This window comes from Rhipicephalus sanguineus, unplaced genomic scaffold, assembly GCF_013339695.2.
Source record: "Rhipicephalus sanguineus isolate Rsan-2018 unplaced genomic scaffold, BIME_Rsan_1.4 Seq983, whole genome shotgun sequence".
In the NCBI taxonomy this organism is placed as follows: Eukaryota; Metazoa; Arthropoda; class Arachnida; order Ixodida; family Ixodidae; genus Rhipicephalus; species Rhipicephalus sanguineus.
The window spans coordinates 19,498-41,917 of NW_023616425.1; the positions used below are offsets into that span (position 1 = coordinate 19,498).

The 22,420-nt window shown below is 43.2% G+C and overlaps 1 long non-coding RNA gene across 1 annotated transcript; it reads right to left on the reverse strand.

The window, feature by feature from the left end:
* Positions 1-7,154: 7,154 nt before the first annotated feature.
* LOC125756857 (uncharacterized) lies at positions 7,155-21,959 on the reverse strand. Its single transcript, XR_007414810.1, has 2 exons — positions 21,660-21,959; positions 7,155-8,795 (listed from the first exon to the last, which is right to left on the reverse strand). It is a non-coding gene; the product is annotated as an uncharacterized LOC125756857 (long non-coding RNA).
* Between the last annotated feature and the right edge of the window lie 461 nt (positions 21,960-22,420).

Consider the following 22,420-nt stretch of genomic DNA (forward strand, 5'->3'; position numbering starts at 1 on the left):
TTCATTCCGAGGAATTGAAAGGAATGGAATTGCGGCAAGTTCTAATTCCCCGGAATGGGATTGGAATTCAATGGAGCCGCCCATTCCGCAACACTGCTTCCATCCACTGCAAAGTGCTCAGCCATGTCTTTATCATCATCAGTCATAGCACAATGATCACATAATGCCTTACAGATGTGTAGCGGGTACGACGATTCTGCGAAGAATGACAAAAAATGGCACAGTGGGAACTTCTCTACTTCAGAAAAATTGGGATGATTTATGGCATAGTGGGTACCTTGCATGTGTACTTGTATTAATTGCCCCAAGAGACTATACAACGGGCTCTACAAAGTCCGCTCTTCCAGCTTTCGCTGTGACTGTGCTGCGTGTTCCGCGCAGGGCTGGCAATCATTTAGGAGCTGGCTCCTTTTGCTGGGGGGTAGTCTCTCGTCCCTCCTGCCGTGTACGCTAGCTCTCATTGCTCCCGCTAGAGGCGCAGCTGTGCTCTCTGTTGATTCAAGAGCGCTCACGAGGTGGCGTGCCACCGCTCAGGCGGCTCCGCCCTCGGTGCATGCTCTAGTTTGATAGGAGACCGCTAAAGGGTCGCGCCTTAGACAGCGCTCGCTCTTGTCGTGAACTGCTACTCGTTGTGAACACCGAAGAAGCAAAGGAAGTAGCGCGGAGAGCTCGCAATGCAGCAGCAGCACGGGCTCGCCGCCAAGACCTGTGGTGAGAGCTCACGAGGCCGAAGAGAGACGCCAGCGCCGACAGCAAGCACAAGCCACTACAGGCACCGAGGCGGCGGCAGCAGCCACCGCCATTATACTACAAGGAAAACGTTCCCCCGAGCTTATGTGATCCGTAAATGAGCTATTGAACAAAATGTATATACTGCATCAATATGTAAGTCTCAGTATATAGTGCATCGATATGTAAATTATAAACATTGTGTATATAATGTGTATATACAATCGCACCACAACAACTCTCGTGTCACTTCCTTATATGATGATGATTGAGCAGATGTACAGGGAAATCACGGTTTGCCGGATTTAACCTCTGGAGCAAGCTCCTTCATCATCATTCACTTAGTGGATATGCTGTGATCTTTTTTATCAGAACAGCGCTCTTGCACATCAGAGATTACACTCAATGACATGCCGCTTCTGAAATCGTGCTCACTCCCTTGACACAAAGCATTGAGCCCATTAAAAAAATTCGTATTTGTCTTCTGAGAAAACAAATACTATGACTTTGAAATTAATACTGGCTTGTGCTAGTTTGTAGGAATTCGTGGTACAGTTACTTCCGCTCCTCTGAAGAACGTGTTTTACCGTTTTCCCACTTTTCTAAGAGGAAGGCAAGTAACTACATCACAAACCCAATGTTTTTTATGATTACCTTAGCTTCAAATTTTTGCATACAAAAAAGAAAACCGCTACGTAACATTTTTTTTCGTTCTGGAACAGAAACGAAACGGAACTTTCTGCGGTGGAACGAAACTAAAACCGAAACGAAAAACACTTTGTTCCGACACCCTGTATAGTATACACAACCAGCTCAATGTGGTTTCCATAAATATTAATCGACTGAACTTGGTCTTCTTCTTCAGAAAGACTTTATATTAGAGGGGTCTAACAGTAAAGAAATTGGCACTCGGCTTATTCTAAAGACTTTCGCTAAGTACCTTGCTTTGTCAGCCACATGTCTTGTTTAATAAGTGAGAATTTAAGGTACTAGAGTCATAGCAGGTTCTTCATACTCATCGTATTTACAATACCAAACTGAGACTGTGAAGTTTCCAGATGGAATGCTCAAATAAAGAACAGGTTAAATGTGGCTTTAATTTTTAAACTTGACTGTAATATTTCCAAAATGTTATCAAACACTGCTGTGTTGTCGCAGTACAGGGCGGCCCAGCCTGCACAATCTGTTTGTGCAGATTCTTCCTTGATTTCAGAGAACAGTTTTGAAAAGCAAATCATCTAATCGTAACAATGAACATAAAAAATCACGTTAAATTGAGAGCAGATATGGTTCTTTCTCTCTCCACACACATATATATATATATGTACGGTGCGCAGAGTGAGTGACGCCAGCCCCCCCACTCGCGAACAAGTTGATGAGGAAAATTTTTGTGAGTCTGAGTCCGAGTGAGCCCTAAGGGCAAAATATATTTCGTGAGTGAGTCTGAGTAAGCTTCACATTTGTTTCCCGACCTATGGTCCTATCTACTCAACTTCAGCTTATGATGACTCACGTTTATACTCACGTGTACTGGCACATACTTCAAAGCACTAGCGTTCATAAGCCATCTCAATATTATTGATCAGAGGCGTGAGTTACAGAGGGGGGCGAGGGGAGGGGGGTTTAACCTCCCTCTGGCAAAATCTTTCATGGGAAGTCCTTGATAAAATATCCCGTGTAAGTCATCTCTTTCAATAAAAATGTTCTTACTGCATTGTAACCATTTATAACTCGTATTTGAAGGTATGAGATGAAAACACCAGTTATATGAGATATTGATGTTAAAGAGCATTGACACTATGCTCGATAAAGTAAATTATACGCTGATGGACGCATGAGTGGACTCATTCAGACTCAAATCGAGCCGTGAGTCTGAGCGAGCAATATTTTGATGAGTTTGAGTCCGAGTTAGTCTGGCTGAGAAAAATTTCAGTGAGTCTTTGTGCAAGTGAGTCCGAATGATAAAAATTTTGCCGAGTCTAAGTCCGAGTGAGTCTTAAAGGCAAAATATATTTCGGGAGTGAGTCTGAGTGAGCTCGACATTTTTTGCCGACCTATGGATGAAATGCTAGAGGCCCATTTGCTTAGATTTAGGTGCACATTTAAGAACCCCAGGTTATCAAAATTTCCAGAGCCCTTCACTATGGCGTCTCTCCTAATCATATTGTTTTGGGACGTAAAACCTCAGGTTTTACGTCCCAAAACAATATGATTAGGAGAGACGCCATAGTGGAGGGCGACTCGTCACGCAAATGGCCTGTTTCATCACTCGTTGCTAGCGCATGGATTTTTGCACTTAGAGGTTCGGGCTGTGCAGGCCTAGGCCTCTTATGAAAACTACTTTACCCTGTCCAACCCTGGTTTGTGTTGGCACGAGCACATGCAATGATCTATAACACATACTAGGTACATTGACTGTTCCCCCTTTTCACTCTTGGTGCAATACTGCATAGCATAACTTTACTGTAGCAGAGCTGACTAGTGAGCAATGGGGAAACAAGTAATGCATAAATGAGCCTTTCCCTATTCACTTTGCCACTGTTGAGATGATGATGTAACCCTGCTACTAAGCCCACATATTGTTTTCACATTCAAAATTTCGAAGGATCTATCTACAACAAACGAAACAGTGAAAGAGCTGACTGGAAATATAAAGGCATGGTTCAGAAGGAGTCAAGTGTTTGCAAATACTCATTGCAAGTTCTGCCAGGCAACCAGAGCGACTAAATAAATTCTGGAATTGTTCGGAGATCTAAGCAACAGTCCATCTGAATGCCTATCTGAACAACAAAGCATATAAACAGAACCAAATGGCTTCATGCATAAACAAAATAACAAAACATCAATCGTGGGCATCCTGTACATGGCATGGTGTGATGTTTCAATTGCAGTGAAGCCCTAACACTTTTCAAGCCACTGGATTTTATTCCTTTACTGGTAGTCTGACAGTTACAGATGATGTTGGTGTAGATAAGACCAACAATATGATGATAGTATGGCTGCGGGCTGCTTTTTTTCCCTTGAGAAAAAACTTATAGGTACAATACCAAGTTTGATTAAATCGTTGCATGTAGGACAGGCATCATACCTGTCATTTCCCACCCTATCATGTGGGAAATGACAGGGTGCCGTTAAAAAAAGTAAGCAATTGTATGGTAACGTTTGCCTGAAAGGCCAGCCATGCCTTCGCCTTTGAAACCAGAGGGGTTAGCAAGTTCTACTGCTCCTAAAAAATGTGCATCCATTTTTGTCTGCATGTACTATCATTCAAAAGTAGTAGTTGTAGAGGTACTTTGCACGAACCTCCTGCCGTCTACTGATTTAACAAGAAGTCAATGCCTGAAATGTAAGAAGCAGAATCGCAATTCGTGAGTACCGCTGCTTTCGTTTAAAAGTAGCGGTACGCGCGCTTAAGTGCTACAGCAGTACTGGATTTCTTCACTCCACGTTATTTGAAAAAAAAAAAAAAAAACATTCATACAGTATCACAACAGGCAGCGAACCGTATGGACTCGAGATGCTCCGATGGCAAGGTACACGCTAGAAGTGCATATGACATGGAGGACAAAGTTATGCATATCAACAAATGCAGGTTGCGGGTTGGCGGTCGCGGTAGTAGAAACGTCAGCGCTCGTACTGTCCCCTTCTCGTCTTGTGCCTCCGTCGTGTTTGCGCTGATTTTTGCAAGTACGTGGGCTCATTTAAACTTTTATCATGCCCACAAGAAATAACAGTGGGCATTGTATGCTGCCGTAAACCGATAAAGCATGGTGTTAAAGCAAGGATAACAAGAAAGTTGGATCACGTCATAAATATCTTGCTTACCTTTCAGATTTGCAGTAATATCCACGATCATTCTTGAGGTGCCCGTAATGCTTGTAGCGTACACACACCCACACACATATGTATTTCACAGCACTGTGTTGTGTTTTCCATGGGCCTTCGAGCTTGAGAAGAAAACTTGAATTCGAAATTAGAAACGGAAGCCGCCACCGCATGTTTCTACAGGAAGCAGATGGCGCTTCGCGCAGCAAGGAACTGAAACCGAAACATTTTGCATTATGGTTTTGTCGTGGTAACTGAGTTGTTTTCTCTCACTTTTTTTTTAAATTGCTAAATTTCTTAGATTCGTATGCAGAAATATTTGTTTTTCTCCTATTTTTGTAGAAGAAAAATCTTCTCTTTCTGCATGTTCGTCATTGCACGTGAGCATTCCTTGCTTGTAAGCGTTCACATTGAAGTTTAACCGGTTAAACTCGCAGAAGTCGGGTGTTGTCACGGCTACTGTATCACGGCAAAGGTGAGTCGTAATCCTTAAGATTGTGAACCTTCTGCGTATTACCGCACCGCCAGTGCAATCGTCGGCAAGTAGAACTTGCTAAAGTTATTTGTGCTTGCTCAGTAAAAATATTTAGCCGAAGAAAATGCGATTTCCGAGAGGAGAGGATATAGACTACACAGGTGCTCACATTGCACTGTTTATTCCCTTGCATGTGCGATTTCACGTGTGCAATCATTGTCGAACAGTACAAATGATTACGGCACATGCTTCCTCTCTGCAAAATATGAATAATAAAAAGTTGAAACTGAGCGCCCGTCCTGCCTAAATAACGTCCACTTTTCGGAGCCCTCGTGCACGGTTACCAGTTTTCTTCCGTTTGCTTTACGATAATGTACGCATGCTATTTTTTTTATCAAGGACGCCTTTCGTCACGATGGTTACGTTACCGTGCAGACGTGGTTTTTGACCGGCACCTGGAGCGCTGGCGTTGTCTGTCCATTTTTATTTTGCGGCATTTTCGTTCTTGTTCAAACGTCACAAACTTCTTGTAGACCAGCAGTACGCGAATTGTTTGTTTAAAATCAGGCGTTGTATTCTGTGTAGTGGCAAGTGCAACGATATGATGACAACAGCGTGATATAGTGCTTTGGCTACTCGCATTGTCACTGATTGGTTAAAGTACTGTTTATGGCACATCCAAGTTATTCCCTTCTATTGCCGCATTTATTCCATAAATCTTCAGAATCGCAGATATTCATGCCGCTCACACAATGTCTGGCAAGTGTTGTGCTTTCTTTTGATGAAGTTCATTACTTCTGTCATTCTGTAGTTTAGGTAATGAGTCTAATGACACAAACAGTAAATTACCTCTATTTAACTACGACATAGCTAACTTGCATAACTCGATTGTGCTGGCTGTCCTATTTAGTGACTATTCTTGAATGTAAATGGGCTATTTTTGCTTTTAGATGAATTCTTAGGTACGCTAGATGATCAGCAGTATGGCTGAAGCATCACATAAATGATAAAGGACAAAAACAGGCACTATAACATGGGGCAGTCACGTGCCCTTGTTCTTCTCAATTTACTGTTTGCTACTTGTCCTCATAAGTTGCTCAATACGTTTCTTTTCAGCCCTGTAGAACTTACTTATTCTTTTGTGTGAACAAAACTCTACTTAGCATGCCACTTAAAGTGGAAGCACATGCATGAGCCAGCTTATTTTTCCATTAGGCCCAGGCTTTGTCTTTTTAGGTGTTCATATTTATGTCCACTCTTGAGCTATTTAAATTGCTTAGACTTCTGCTGCACCTGAAAGGCATCTTCGGTAGGTACCAAGAAATAAAGCATTGCAATTCATTTATTTGAAAGTGAACTTATGTGCTTGTGACGAGTGGAGTGTGTGAGTATGTGATTAATGCTGCAAATGTGAATGCTACAGGATTATGCAGCAGAAATAGGCACAAGGAGACATCTATAAATATCATCTGTAAAAGAGGTGCAACGTGAACAAGCGTCTCTTGTATCTTCATTGTGGCATCCGTGACTGCGCATCATTGCCGCAGGTAAAATAGTGCAGACCACGCATCAACAGTGCTGCTGTTGCAGATGACACGACATCACCGTGTTCACTCAGCGTCACGAGAAGCAGTGCGGCTGCAGCCGCTATTTTTTTTGCCAAAAAAATGCTTTTCGTATTCACTTTTGAGAACTCTTACATCGGTTTCCCAATTCAGCAGGGACCAAACTGTGATTGTACACCCCAAAGTAATTTTTTTTCCAAGTGCTTCAGCTTTCCTTTAAGCAAAGTTTGAGGATGTGTAAGCACTGCATAGAAGCATTGCAAAGCTTTAAAATTTATTGCACAACTACAAATAAGCTACAACGCAATGACACAAACTGCATATCAATCTTTATAATTAGACATAAAAACATTCGAACTAGACATCCAAACATACACAAAATGCAATAAATATTTAAAACACTAGCGCAATCACATGAAAAGAATGCACCCTGCAAATGCCCTTGAACATGAATACAAAGTGGATTTTGTTTGTTGTTTTGCTCATGATAGGTGAGAGAGCGTGACAAGCTTTTGGAACAAGACCTTGGTTTTGTGAATGGAACAATTTGGTGCAGGTGATTTTTTTTTTCAGGGTGCAAACTTTTATTTTGGAGCAGAGGACTAATCATGGTGTGGGTGATTGAAACAAGGTACATGAAATCTGCTCTAGCTCCTCCATTTACACTAAGTTCTGAACTTGTACGCACTTCTGAGGGCATAGGTGACTTTCATATTCTGCTTTCTGGTGTTTACAAGACACATTGGAATACTGCAAATCTAGCTCCCGTAAAGCTGCCCATATTTGTCTGCACGCCATACAGATTTTTATAATTGGCTTTTTGTAAAAGTTGTTAGTAAGACAATGAGTACAAGAAATGTCAAAAATTTTTTGTGTGCTTATTTGAGTACTAAAAAATAAACCAATAGCTTTACAGCACAGAACGGGCCCTTGTGAATATGCTTATGCAAAAATTGTGACGAACTTATGTCTAATTCATTAATTAATTTTGGGATGACAATGAGAGAGTATCAAGTGTTGTAACTCAACAACTACAACAGATAGCTCAAAACCGACTTCAGTTATGATATCAGCACAACATATCACATCTGCATGCCAAATTTCATCACTTTATCTCCATAAATAACCAAGATAGTTTTCATTGCCACGTCCCCCCTTAAGTCATGTCTCACTGTACGATTACGAGACTTTGTCAACTATTCCATGCACTGCAGTGGACTGTGGGATTTGGCAAAGAAAGCATGGTGTACCAGCAGCCAAGTACCTCAGTTCTATTTCTTGACCGCAGCAACAGGTCGTGTTTGAGAACTTGTCGAAGTTAAACACAAAGCCTCCCATTACTGCAAATTTCATGGAGCACTTGATTTCGTACACAAGGGACCAATTATTACACCCTGTATTTTATTAATCACGCATGAACCACAACAGCCTCTTTATTAAGCACAACAGCAGGCACTTAACCATGCAGTGAAAGCCTAGATTCTGGATTGTAAACACAATGCATGGAAGATTTACACAGCTTGTGTTTACTGTACTGTAACTAAAGTGCCGTAAAGAAACTCGGCACTTTCCATAGAAAAACAAAGAGCAGCAACTTCATTTCATCTTCTGGGCTATTATTCTATAGGGAGCTAAAGGCTAAGTAAACGCAGGAAGGTTAACCAGAAGATAAATATCCGGTTTGCTACCATGCACTAGGAAAGAGGTAAGGGGGTGTTCTAAGCAAATGTGCATGTATTTGTGCATAAATCGATTTTGTTAAACATGCGGTACAACTGCTGCAGCTTAGAGACAAATACTTCCATTACAAAATGTGTGCTGAGTAACTGCTTCAGAAGGTTGTTATGCTGCTCCAAAGTGATGTTTCAGCAGCTCCAGATGCTTGTTATTTTACACTTAGAATTAAGTTACAGTTGGTCCTGTTTTCTGTGTGCTTCCTTGTTAATTATTAACAGTTTTGAATAATTCATTAAGGCTATTGTATATGTTATTTTTTTGCTTACCATAGTACTGACATCCTGTTTTTTTTTTTCCCTTTCAGACAGTAGCTGCCTTGGCCTCTATAGATGTCGGCAACATATTTTCCTAAACATGCATAACAGGTGCAAATCATTCCTCCGGACACCGCGCGTTGATTGTTCCAGATACAGGGATATTGCACAGAAATGCCTCTGATGAAATTTCACGCTCCTTTGAAGACACTGGAATATTGCAAGTTAATAAAGTCATCAAGTCTGTAAACTGCAAAAGCTTACATCATGAGTATGCAAATTCACTCTCCTGGCAAAAACACTTAAGGTATTTTTAAGTGTTTGCCTGAATGTGGTTAGCCAATCAAGTAAACAGTTGTAAAGGGGCCCTGCAACACTTTTGAGCACGGTTAGAAAATGCTGCCGATCGATATTCGAGGCACCCAAGAACATGTGAGCCAAACAATATAGCACAGCATGCGGCCCGGAGTTTACAATTAATTTTCAAGGGCAGCTAGAAATCGCTTACTCTTCCCTCGACAAATGATGCCATAATCCAAGATGATCATGTCATAAACATAAAGTCCACGGCCATTGGCTGATTTAAGCATTGTGAGCTGCATAGTTATCGTGGCCGCCGCAACGTGGTCACGCTGCACGCTCGTGATTATAATGAAAGTAAGGCAAGTGTTCAAAGAAAGAAAAATACTCAAGGTCACGCACACTGAAAAACTGACGTAGCTTCTTGCCCCCTTATCATCCCCCTTTGCAAAGCTTTCAGCACACTTGCTGGTACAAAAGGAGAAAGAAAGCACGTGACAAATCCCTGTAACTGCACTCGTACATGATAGATTCTAAAATTTTGTGGAAGCTGATTCATGAGACATTACCTCCATTAAGGAAGTCATTCAACAATTACTTTAAGAAGTGTTGCAGGGCCCCTTTAAGGAGACCGCGGAACCTCCAGAAAAGCTGCTATGCTGTTTAAAGAAAACAATCCTAAACAATCAAAACAGAAAAATAGAAATGAACATTTATAAACAAAAAACAAAAGGACATCACGCCTCAAATTTTTGCTCTAACACTGCTTTCTCGTCATGAATGTGCAGAAACGATGGTCTCCTTTCGATAATACTGCGAGGCATATAGGAATATGCAGACAGCAGCAAAAGGCAGTCTTGTGTGCACCTTGGTTGTGCCCCATCTTATATACACCACAGTATTATTCAGAGATGCCACACCAACGAGCCTGTATGAAAGAATGACCTCCCCTGTGCAAGTGGATGCCAATCACCATGACACTTGTCAACATCTTTGCTTCCTTACAAAGTAATTATGTGGAACAATAAATATCCAGGAATACTCAAACATTGTACACCTGATGTTATGATGTTCTGGAGTTGCAAATTGGATAAGATATTTAGTACCTCTGTTAAAATGCTCGTCAAACTTGTTAGCTTGTTGCTATAAGTGATGAAGACAAGTTCGAAACTTACCACCAGTTTGTCCTTACTGGCTATATTATTATGCTGTTATTGTTATAGCTCCAAAGGAGCTGTGAAAAATTTTGTTGGTGGCTGGCATACCTGTTGCTGTTGCTGACATACGGGTTTTATGGCTCTTTCAAAGCCATAATAATGTAGGAATATAGCCAATAAGGACAAACTGCTGGTGAAATGTCCCCTCGAACTGCCTGTGGAACATTTACTCCCTTTATGAGGAGAAAAGCTTAGGGGGAAATCGCAAGTTGGTGAGTTGAAGCGGTCGATAATCTTGCATAGGGTCAGATCATGGCACTGTTCAGCAGCAATGTCGACGAGTTCAGATATGGCAAGCACGTATAAACTAGTATCACTCAGTGCCGTTTCTGGTAGGTCTACGGTGTACCAGAAAAGGCAGTCGGAATATCGACGCAAGCGACCAGACTTGCAGATTGTGTATGAGTACTCATGAAGTCATAAAGCCCCATGCCCAAGGTGACCAGGAGGATGTTTGAAGAGAGGCAGAGATGTTTATGTTGTGTTTTTCTGCACTGTGTATTTGTCTACAGTTCATGCTTCTCGTATATCATGGATCCATGTTAAGTCGCCTAATTCCTGTTTTATTGCCAGGAGAGGCCATGTTGAACGGTCTGCTGCACAGATAAGGACTAAATTTCGCTACACTCCAAACATGAGACAGGCGCTCGCTCTCTGAGATGGAAGAATTCCACCCAGCTGCGAATAGAAGGCAGCTGGCAAGAACATGATCGTGACCATGTTGACATTAAGCGAGAACGACATCTATGCTAGGAACACTGGCATCAGTACAGACTTCATTTGGGGCACAATCATCAAACGAGCTAGTGCGAGTGATGAAGCAGTACTGCAATGAGCTGCGAAAATGTTTGGCCAGGACCCCAAGAGAAGTGCAGCAATTACAGCACAGTTACTAAGGATCCAAAACAAAAGCAGGTAAGAAAACATTTTGGAGGAAGAAAAGAAGGAATCTACTTGTAGCACTTCAAGATTTATGCACTTCGTTTCATATAGCAGAAAACATTACAGCTGTAGCTGTCCTAGAGCTTGGGAAATTTTGCCTCAAACAAGCAAGGTCAGTAAAGGCTTTCTTTCATTTTAGGAAATGCAAGAAAGCAGATAAAGCTCGTTTTGGACCACACCTAAGACAAGATATGGAAATGTTTTTGTTAGATGTTTAGTAACCACAAGGAAAACAATCTGCATGCCTACTGCTGCAGCATACATCTTCAGCAGCAGCATGGCATGAAAGGTCCCATTTTTTGGCTTTCTTTCAGTCGAAATATAGCTTGTCTTGACATAAATTGCTGTTGGGAGGGGGGTAGGGGCACATATCAATCCAAGGTGTAAGAAACTTGGTAAGCACTTGCAGCAATGCCTGTATGTTACAAAAATACTATTTTCAGAAAATCAATTTTTTTCGATGACCTTTAACTTGTCCCCGTTAAAGTAAATGAGGGCAAAGGAGCAGTACACCTTCCATGTGGAACACATTGCAGTGTCCCTATTTGTGTATAGCTATGCGCTGGCAACCACGGCTGGGCAAAGATACTTTGAAATTGTGTCGCGATACGAGGCAAGAAGTATTTGAGATACAGATACAAGATACTGCAACACCGATTGTATCTGATACGATACATTCCAATTGTATCTTAAGATACTTCGATACATTCTCAAATTTGTTAATATATCCATATAATGCAGCATTAAACGCCTATGCACATAAATTTTCGCTTTAAAATTTATTAACTGCGACCAATTGTGTTTCTTTGAATGAAAACTCTGTTAGTATCTCAAAAGTTTTGCACTCCTTGTTCAACGTATTATATCTGTTTCATTCCGAAACAACTCATTGGCATTGTTTTAGCTGCTTAACATGACAGCTCTTTATACATTTCGCTAATAGCGGTTCTTGCTTATAGCTTTTGTATTGATAGGGGCTAGTCGCTGCTCTGCTTGCTGAACACCAAGCGGGTTGTCAACTAATCATATGAACTTCAATAAGAAGCCTCCGCACGATGGTACAAATACCGCTGTGCAGTTCTACCTTGCCAGTAAACATATTACGGTTTTCGCAATTACGGATCACCGGACAGGTGTACGTCACCAAGAACATGTGTGGCGTTTTTTTTCGAAATGGGCTAAATCCAGAAACCGAAACTAGCTCAAATATTGCTCCATTGGCAAGTACATTCTCTCAACTTTCCTCTAAAAGAGAGATCGGAACGAAATGAGTCAAATACCAACAGCTATGTGTGCTCACAGATCCCGTTTCAAAACGAAATTGAGCCAGATCCATGCGCTGTATGGATCGAAATGAGTCAAATCCATTATGCCGATAGTAGAGCGCTTCGGCGATCACGTGATTCGGCGAACGTGGAAGCCTCCGTGTGATTTCTTGCCTAGCCTGACTACTCTGCCTGTTTTCTGGGTGTGTGTGCAAGTTTTTTTTTTTTTTCCCTTTCGGAGCTGGATTATCATGGATTCTGATGGAAGTGAAGAGATCGGCAAGAGATCGGTCCCGAGACGTCGACTGCATCGTGAACAGAAGCAATGTCGACGCCGACGAAGCAAGAATGTGCCAGTGCCCGAATTTCAATAAAGTGTTTTCAAGAATACCGCATTGAATTCCATGTCTCAATTCGAAATGAGCCAAATCCAAAGTTATCATGCTAATAATGGTGAAATCCGCTGCATATTCTTTAATTGATTGTGGCCGGAAACTTCCCCTAGCCGACATGTAAAACATATCATAGAATAGCTTTGACAGCGTTGTATTTAGTTTGCATAGCAAATTTTTGCCGTTTTCTCAAATTCTCTTTGGATGGATTTGACCCATTTCGAAAAAAAACGCCTCATGTGCAGCCCAGAAACTATTCAGACGTATTGTAGATTTGCACAAAGCGCTGCAGGACACCGCCGCTATTCACATTATTGCCACTTATAGATCCGATTAGCTGGTGATTAGCAACAGTAAAAGAATTTTGGGAAGCCTAAACAACGAAAACAAACATATATAAGTAAAATAGAAAAGTGGCTCCATATCAAACACAGCAAATAAAAATGGAAACACGATACAGGAAGCACGCCCAAGAGCAAATAATAATCGTTGCGTTTTACGTCAAGAAACCACGATATGATTATGAAAGACGCTGTATGGAGGGTTCCAGAAATTTTGACCACCTGGGGTTCTAAAACCTACATATAAGCACAAGGGCCTCTACTATTTTCCCTCCATCGAAATCCAGCTACCGCGACCTTTGGGCCAGCAGTCAAGCGCCATAAGCACTGGACCACCGCGGCGGGTAACCCTTAATAGCTACAATTGAATTCAGTGCCTATGTAAAATAGAGTAAAACGGCTCGTTGGGACGCTCATGACAAAAACGGACCATTTGGTATAACAGCGTTTCTCGAATATCTTTGCGAAAGTATTTAAGATGGCACCTAATAATTTACGTTATTATAATGCAAACTCAATTTGCTATTTTCTTTGCAGTAAGCAGAATTATCGTTACTGTATACTCCAGGTGTGCCCAGATTATTATATATTTGTTCTCAATATCACCTTTACATAGCAGTAAATTCAAGTACAATATAAGTATGTAAACTTATATTCCACTTGAAGAAGAACAGCAGCAGAAATGATGCAGACAGTTAAAACTAGGAATAAAGCAGAGAGCTTACCTTGGCAGCACGTTAAAGGCATATTGCAGTAAACAGACCGGCAGAAAAGAAAACAATATAGAGACATAGATAATGTACGAGATGGAAAAGAAGGACAGCTAAGAAAGAACTTCTGCTGACAATTAAATTATGATTTTAAAAACTCTTTGGATAAAAGAAAGACAGACGTACGCCAATACAGCGCCTGTTAGGTGAATGCTTGTTCTGTTAAATCCAGCAGCGATACCGTTGGTGCTATAGCTGTTAGAATCTTATTTGCATATAAGTCCAATTCATTGCATGTAATGCAAACTTACATTCACGAGATGCTTCAAATCGCCGATGTGTGAAAGCCACAAGAGGCAAAGCAACCCGCCATTGTTGCATTCTTCAGGCTTCGTAACGAAGCACCACACAAAAGGAACTTCAATAAGGACTTTACAGCGGCATCAACTTGTGTGCAAAAGACCCCGCACGCATTGTAGTGTGCAGCAGTGGAGAGTGGCTAAGTGCCAAGCGTCATGGCACTGACAAAACTAAAGAAATAAACGATTAAACAAAAATTCAGCTGGGCGCAGACGTTCGTGCTCTTGTCTGTCGAGACGACGCGAGCGCCACCTCATAGCTCTGCTCAACCAATATATAGGGACGCTCAGAGCTTATTGCCTATCCTTGCTGGAAAACTCTTGCGGAAAGATAATATAATGTCACTGCCTTTAGTTTTATTCTGGTGACTTAGTGGCAGCAGTATTATTCTGGTGACTTAGTGGCAGCAGTATCAGCTTGAGAAGCGGATATCGGCCAACGTTTATCGCTTCGCACGGTGGTGGTGCGATCACAGTATCTTGATACACGATACATTCTTCAATGTATTGGAAATACAGATACAGATACTTGTTTTGCGAGACGTATCACGATACAGATACAAGATACCCAAAGAGTATCTAAGATAGTAGTATAGATCCAAGATAGTAGATAGCAGTATCGAAGATACATGCATCTTCGATACTGCCCAGCACTGCTGGCAACGACGTCAGTGAAGACAACCGATCCACTAGAGAGGCACAGCACGAAAGAGTGAGAAAGAAGACGTTCCCTTCGAGTATGACATACCATACTTCTGCTTTTCGCAATAAAGCTCCTGTGCTTTATAAACTGCGACAATATCGTAGGCTCAAGAAACACTGGTGCAGATTGTATGAGTAGGCTGCAGATGTAGGCACTGCCCATAACAAACAATATACCTGTCAGACTGCTTAGACTTCAATGGTCAGACTTTATATCTTCCTACAACAATTTGCATACATGTGTTTCTCGTAAGTTTTTTGTTCCACACACTTCGGACAGTCTATTGTTTAAACTCTCAAAAGGGGGAATTTGTCATGTGGTATGCGGTGTTTGTGGTGTTGTGCGATGCATTGACGGAGATCACAAAACAGCGGAAATGATGAAATCATGAATTTGACCAATAGTAAACTGACGTGAAGAGAAGAGAGGATAAAAAGAAAGTGCAAGCTATGAGAAAGGAACTGAAGGAAGCAGTTGCAGGTCGCAAAAGCTTGTCGGGTCCTGGTCCTGAAGCCTATCCGCTGCCTAGTTAAACCACTCGCCTGGCTCCCTTTTGCTTGGCACTAATGTAGCGAGCTCCAGTTCGCTGCACATAAATCTGGGACGTACTCCAGACCTGAGCCTTCTGTTGGCTGTCTGGAACTTGTTTGTGCCACTACTACCCTCCCGTCAGTCCATGTCAAGTTCATACCGTCAGTGCGAGGCACAACCCAACGACCCATCGACACCACACTGCCAGCCAAATGCGAACCATCACAAATAATAATAATAATAATAATAATAATTTATTTGCCATCTTTGTAATATACAGATGGGGGGATCGTAGAAAAAAAAGCTGTCCCCGGACAGCTTGACTAGCCTACAACCCTATGTATTTGGGCTGACTGGATTACGTGTCTAATCTAGTCAAACTTGATTCATTGAATAACGTATGCCCTGTGTAATCCTTACAACACATATAAGGTGGTCACTTGCATGTCATTCTTCTTTGTATTAAAATAGTAATTCGATATGCAAACGATGCAGCTACTGTAATTTCACAAACCTTGCCTCACTTACCAACAGCATACGACAACAAGACGGCCATCTCTCTGTGGCCAAAATGACATTTTAAACAGTTCTGCTGAATACCAGCGTTGTGAGAAATCTGTAGAGTGGATGTTGTGGACTAGATGACTTGTGAACATAGGTGAAGAACAGCGTCAAGGCAGCAAAGGCAAGTTGACCACATGAAACCACGAATTGGGGAGTCCATCATTCATTCAAATGCTGGCACTTTAGAACCACCAGGTGTTGTCCCTTTTTTCATACAAGAACCACACAGGTGGCCCAAGAACTCACTGATGGTTCAGTTATGCCCTTGGCCAACGTTTTGTCACCGTTCATTCGAATGACACAGTGGTCTCACGAATCTGGACAAACTGTTTGACATGGAGGCTCTTCACTTCTTTAAAGCATCGACACTCTCTTTTTATGTCGTCAATGGTCAAACAGTCCTTGTGCATGAGTAAATTAAAGTCATAGACGATGCCTTTCAGCATGTGGTTCACTTTCTAGGCTTCGGACATTTCGTTGTCCATTCACCAATATAAAGCTTATATGCAGCCCCAAATGGCAAATTCCTCCTCATGTGTTTAGAACCACACCCAGGCCATTCCATTCAGGCAGTACATCATGTTAGCCATTATACTAGTTTGGTGACACCTGTCAGTCTTGCTGGCTCAGTTGTACTCAGCCAGCCAATCTTTCACATGCATATTATCGGTACTGCAGGAAGTGCCAGGATCTCAGAGTTCAGTCAGGACAATCTGGTGTGGTTGAGCTGTAAAAGGTCCAGTGGGCCTTTTAGCTGACATGATAAAATGGCCCATAATATGTCAGCCGTGAAGTTTTATGATGTGCTTTGGATGTGCCGAGGTCCACCACCAAAGCTGTTGCAGGGAGATGTCAGAAAGTAGTTAGCTTGTATTAGCGCGGTACATACGAGAAGTAGACACAACACACAAAAGAAGACACAGGTAGGCGCCCACCTGTCTCTTCTTTGTGTGTCGTGTCTACTTCTCGTGTGTACCGCACGAGAAGCTGAGTTCATGGATAACCAACTCGCCCGAACTACAACACTTCAGAAAGTAGGTTGATTTAGAATGTTTACACGAGGACAGTGAAGAAAGCCAAAACAAAAATGACGATCCAGGCAACAGCTTTTCCTCTCCGTCCTCAATGTAAGCTGCTCATAACAATGTTCATAACGTTTCTACTAAATGGATTTGTCAACATTTCTACTAAACGGACGACGAATGCGCTGCACCTGACAATTCCGTGATTTGCAATGGTGCTAGTGATAGTGAATCAAGAGTGACTTCATAATAAAAATAATGTCTGGGGTTTTACACAACAAACGCACGATATGGTTATGAAGCACGCCGTAGTGAAAGGCGCCGGATATTTGGACGAGCTGGGGTTCTTTAACGTGCGCCTAAAATTAAGTATACGAGCCCCTACCAGTTCATCTCTATCAAAATGCGACCGCCGAGTTCGAAAAAAAAAAAAAGGCACTTCAAGCTTTTCAACAAACACTCCTCTTGAAAGCGTGTAGCAACTATGTTCCACCACCATAATGACATTAACAATCATACTAAGCACCGCAACGTAGAAGCTTACTAGCAAGTGCTTGGAACGGTGGATGCGCCTCCAATGCTTTACTGAGCACAGACATCTTGCATAAATTTCTATGCAGTGCACGTACCAGTTGCAACTCCAAGTTGGACGCGTTCGCCTAGCGTCATCAAAATCACTACGGATTTATGCGTACAACGCGGTCACAATAAGTGCTACTCTAAAGGGAGTGGATATTCGCCCGGCATCCGGCTGAACTGCGCGAGCGGAACTTGGCCGGCAGTGTCTCCTCATTGGCCGGCGGTAGTCACGTGGTTAATGCCGGCATCCTGTGGCAAAAAGCGCTTTGCCGGCACGGGTACTTGCCGAGTGTCATTTCGCGAGCGGCCGTCAAGCGAAGAGTGCCGGCGTTTAGTGAGAGAACAATTATATGCCGGTAGTTTGACTTACCCACGCCGTCGCCATATCTGAAAACGCACGCCGTGACGGCAACAGTTGTCCGGTTCTGGTTTGACCGGCAGTTTGCTTTTGCGGCCGGCCGTCAAGCGACGAGCGCCGGCACTTAGCGTACGGGTATTTGCGAGTTTCATTTCGCGAGCGGCCGTCAAGCGAAGAGTGCCGGCATTTAGACCCACGCCGTCGCCACGTCTGAAAACGCATGCCGTGACGGCAACAGAGTTGTCTGGTTGTGGTTTGACCGGCAGTTTGCTTTCGCGAGCGGCCGGCCGTCAAGCGACGAGCGCCGGCACTTAGCGCGGAGACAATTATTTGCCGTTAGTTTTACATGACTCTGGTTTACTTATCCAGGGTATAGCCTCCCCTGAAAACAGGCAGCTGTGACTACTACGACGGCACAAGTCGTCCGGTTGTGGTGTGACCGGCAGTTTGCTTTCGCGAGCGGCCGGCCGTCAAGCGACGAGCGCCGCGGCACTTAGCGCGGAGACAATTATTTGCCGGTAGTTTTACTTATCCATGGTATAGCCTCCCCTGAAAACAGGCTGTGACTACTACGACGGCACAAGTCGTCCGGTTGTGGTTTGACCGGCAGTTTGCTTTCGCGAGCGGCCGGCCGTCAAGCGACTAGCGCGGAGACAAATATTTGCCGATACATGTCAAGATAGTGTGACGGAGTCCCGTCACGTCGGTGACAAACATGGTGAAATAAAGGGGAAAAAAATCACCGACGATTACGATACCACCTAATATTCTGAGCGCAACTGTTTTGGTGTTATCAGTGCCCTCAGTGGTAAAATTCTTGAAGAAGATGTGGAAACAAAGCCAGATTTGCTGAACTGTGGTGTTTTGGATGAGTGCATGGACATTAACCTTGTAAGGCCCTTTTTCAGCAGTGATGCATGGCTCGCTATAATGAGCACAGTGAAGGTGAAACATAACAATGCACCAGTGGGAATGTGAACAGTGTCATGAAGAGCTTGAGAAGTTTGACTATTTTTTGTGATTGGTGTCTCTGCTGGTACCATATACCTTGCACATTGTTGAAGAGGCAGCCAAAAAGAAACTGTTTGAAAGAGACTGATTACTGGGTGTCAGTGACAAATGTAGTCAGTCTAATTTGAGTTTAACGTGGTAGGGCAATCAAAAGTTTACTTTTCTTGACCATTTCTATCGCTGTTCTCTTCGCAATTGAACTTTTACTATGGTAGGCAGTTTCTTGTGTTTTTTGCGGTCAAATGCTTTGGCCTTTATTAGTACATGTTTTTTGATGTTCATAAATCTTGGCAAGATTACATGCAAGTATTAAACAGGTCTGTACCAGTCCTTGGTGAAAAGACACATCCTGTGGATAACAGACGCTGCTATAAACATCTCACCCAAATCTTGCAGCTGTGCACGGCAAGGGGAGTTTAAAAGCGGAATGCGAAGTTGCGAATTTCTCAGGTGCCCTCTTTTCATATATATAGATGCCTGTGCTCACTTTCTTCGGTCTTTCGGATGCCTGCTGTATGGTGTAAAACAACAGATAGATATTGGCCTATAGCCATCATAAATCAAGAGCAACGTTTCGATCAGATGTGCTTCTTGCCACAGGGTGCTGCCACATGCTGGCACTGCTGTCCATAATCTGCTAACATTACATAGTCAAACTCGTGCATGGGAACTGCAACAGGAAAAAGCAGTCGTGCTTCATCAAACATGCTCTAGGTCATGATGTGTGCTGACATAACGTATTTCCTCAGTGCCATTCCTCCCTATAGCTTCCAACGCACCTTGTCGGGATGGCCGAGAGAAAAGAGAAAGCGCTTAAAGTGCACAACAAACCCTTCTAATTCCGCTCGCTTTGAAATTTTTGTGGCAGTGGATTTGCGAGGCAATAAACTTCGACCCTGAGGTCATTCGATTATTACTTGGAAAAGTGGTTCATCCCCCCTTTAAAGGATTTCATCCAGTATGGATTATGGCACTGATGTAGTGTCTCATCATTAAAGGCAAAGCACTATGTGGGGGAGGCAGCTAGGGCCAGCTTGGGTCGTGAAAGCAAGAAACCGCAGCATCCAGACACTGAGGCTTTCAACTCCGCACAGTTTCAAAAAATTATTGCATCAGCATGCTCATTTCACAATAGGACACAATTGTACTCTATATATGAAGTTTAGTGTCCTGGGATGTTTACTGGCCCTATAAGCTAAAAATTTAAAAGTTATGTTGGTATTGCTGTGTGATGAGTTTTGTTTGTATTGTTGTTTTAAGTTGTGTTGGTACTGCTGTGTGATGAGAAGTTTTGTTTGTATGGTTGTTTTAAGTTGTGTTTGTACTGCTGTGTGATAAGCTTTGTATACTTAGTGTCTTAAAATTCCTAAGATACCTGAATGTCACAATAAACTGCGTTGCTATCTGGCACCTGCAACCCCATTTGTACATAGAATGAGAGATGTTCATCTAGCCTGAAACCTGCTTTGCAAAGCTCAGTGTGTTCATTATGCTTAACACCTGCATGAAGCATTATACATCTTTATTCTACGCATCCAAAAGCTACCAGTGGCACTCATTGAATGATGGTAATATGTCATACGATGGTCGCCAAGTGTTCAATAGAAAACACTGATACACCAGTATGCATGCAGAAATGACCAATCATATATATGTGACCAGTGTGTTTAAAAAAAAAGAGTAACTGTTAAAATGACACTACTGCATTTTATGAAGATCCCATAAACCAACAAAAGACTAAAAACCTATAGACTAATATACACCATAGAAATGGCCAATCAGACTGATTGAAAAACTGTTAGCACTGGTAAGACCCTGTATCAGTGTGATACAAGACTGGTAAAACTGACAAGAAACTGTATCAGACTGATACGGATGTCTATCAGAACTGATAGGACTTTGTATCAGTCTTATACAAGACTATGGCAACTGATAGGAAACTGTATCAGACTGATACAGACCTCTATCAGAATTTTTGCTAGGGGCACAACCGGACGACTTGTGCCGTCGTAGTAGTCACAGCCTGTTTTCAGGGGAGGCTATACCATGGATAAGTAAAACTACCGGCAAATAATTGTCTCCGCGCTAAGTGCCGGCGCTCGTCGCTTGACGGCCGGCCGCTCGTGAAAGCAAACTGCCGGTCAAACCACAACCAGACAACTCTGTTGCCATCACGGCGTGCGTTCTCAGACGTGGCGACGGCGTGGGTCTATGCCGGCACTCTTCGCTTGACGGCCGCTCGCGAAATGAAACTCGCAAATACCCGTGCGCTAAGTGCCGGCGCTCGTCGCTTGACGCGTCCGGCCGCAAAAGCAAACTGCCGGTCAAACCAGAACCGGACAACTGTTGCTGTCACGGCGTGCGTTTTCAGATGTGGCGACGGCGTGGGTAAGTCAAAGTACCGGCATATAATTGTTCCCTCACTAAATGCCGGCACTCTTCGCTTGACGGCCGCTCGCGAAATGACACTCGGCAAATACCCGTGCCGGCAAAGCACTTTTTGCCACAGGATGCCGGCATTAACCACGTGACTACCGCCGGCCAATGAGGAGACACTGCCGGCCAAGTTCCGCTCGCGCAGTTCAGCCGGATGCCGGGCGAATATCCACTCCCTACTCTAAATGTTTCGGCGTGGTCCATGGCCATGAAATTTGACTGACTCCACTGAATTGGCACCGCGCCCAAGTCGGACACCGCGTTGCGAGTTTCATATTGTTAATTTCCACGTAACAATATGCCAGCACTGCACACAAAGTAATGAGAAATAGCACGGCACTCACCTCGACCGCGCTACTAACTCACGCTGTGCAAGCAGATGGCAAGCAGCGACCGCCTGCAAACAAACTTCACCTCTAGAAGAGCCAAAGGGCCTGACAATCGCGCTGACAATAGACGAAAGCTACGTAGAAGGAACCGCGCTTGTGTTGTCCCGTGTCGTTCCTTCTACGTAGAGAGAGAGAGAGAGAAAGAGAGAAGCAACTTTACTATCCTTCTACGTAGCTTTCGTCTATTATCAGCGCGATAAAGTGTACACTATAAACTTCATCTCACGAAACCGTTTGAAGCCATACGAGTGGCGGCGTGGTCTGAGGCACTAGGCAGAGACGAACGGACCAAACATCGTCATCCTCAGACGTACCTAGGCGAAAACATACCCAGTCCCCAGACGTCCCGAGATTACACGAGCATGCGCAGAACGAACGGCACTCGTTGGCAACATTGACGGTTCCGCCTACTGTTGAAGGTCTCGTGCCCTACGAGTAAATGCAGGAGAACGATCCTCAGGTCACGTGGGCATAAAGTCACGTGATCAAAGCGATAGCTCATCTAGGTACATCTTCACCTAGGAGCAGAGAGTGTGTCTAGGGACGGTTTAGGTACAACCACCGAACACGCTGAACACGTAGTACAATCGCGTGGTGCGTGATGGGTGTGTGTGAGAGGCATGAACGGGGTGGGCGTGTGTCCACAGCTTCCGAGCTAGTAAAGTTGCGTTAATTCGTTACCACTTAAAACGTGGCAGGCCGTTTCAAGCACGCCT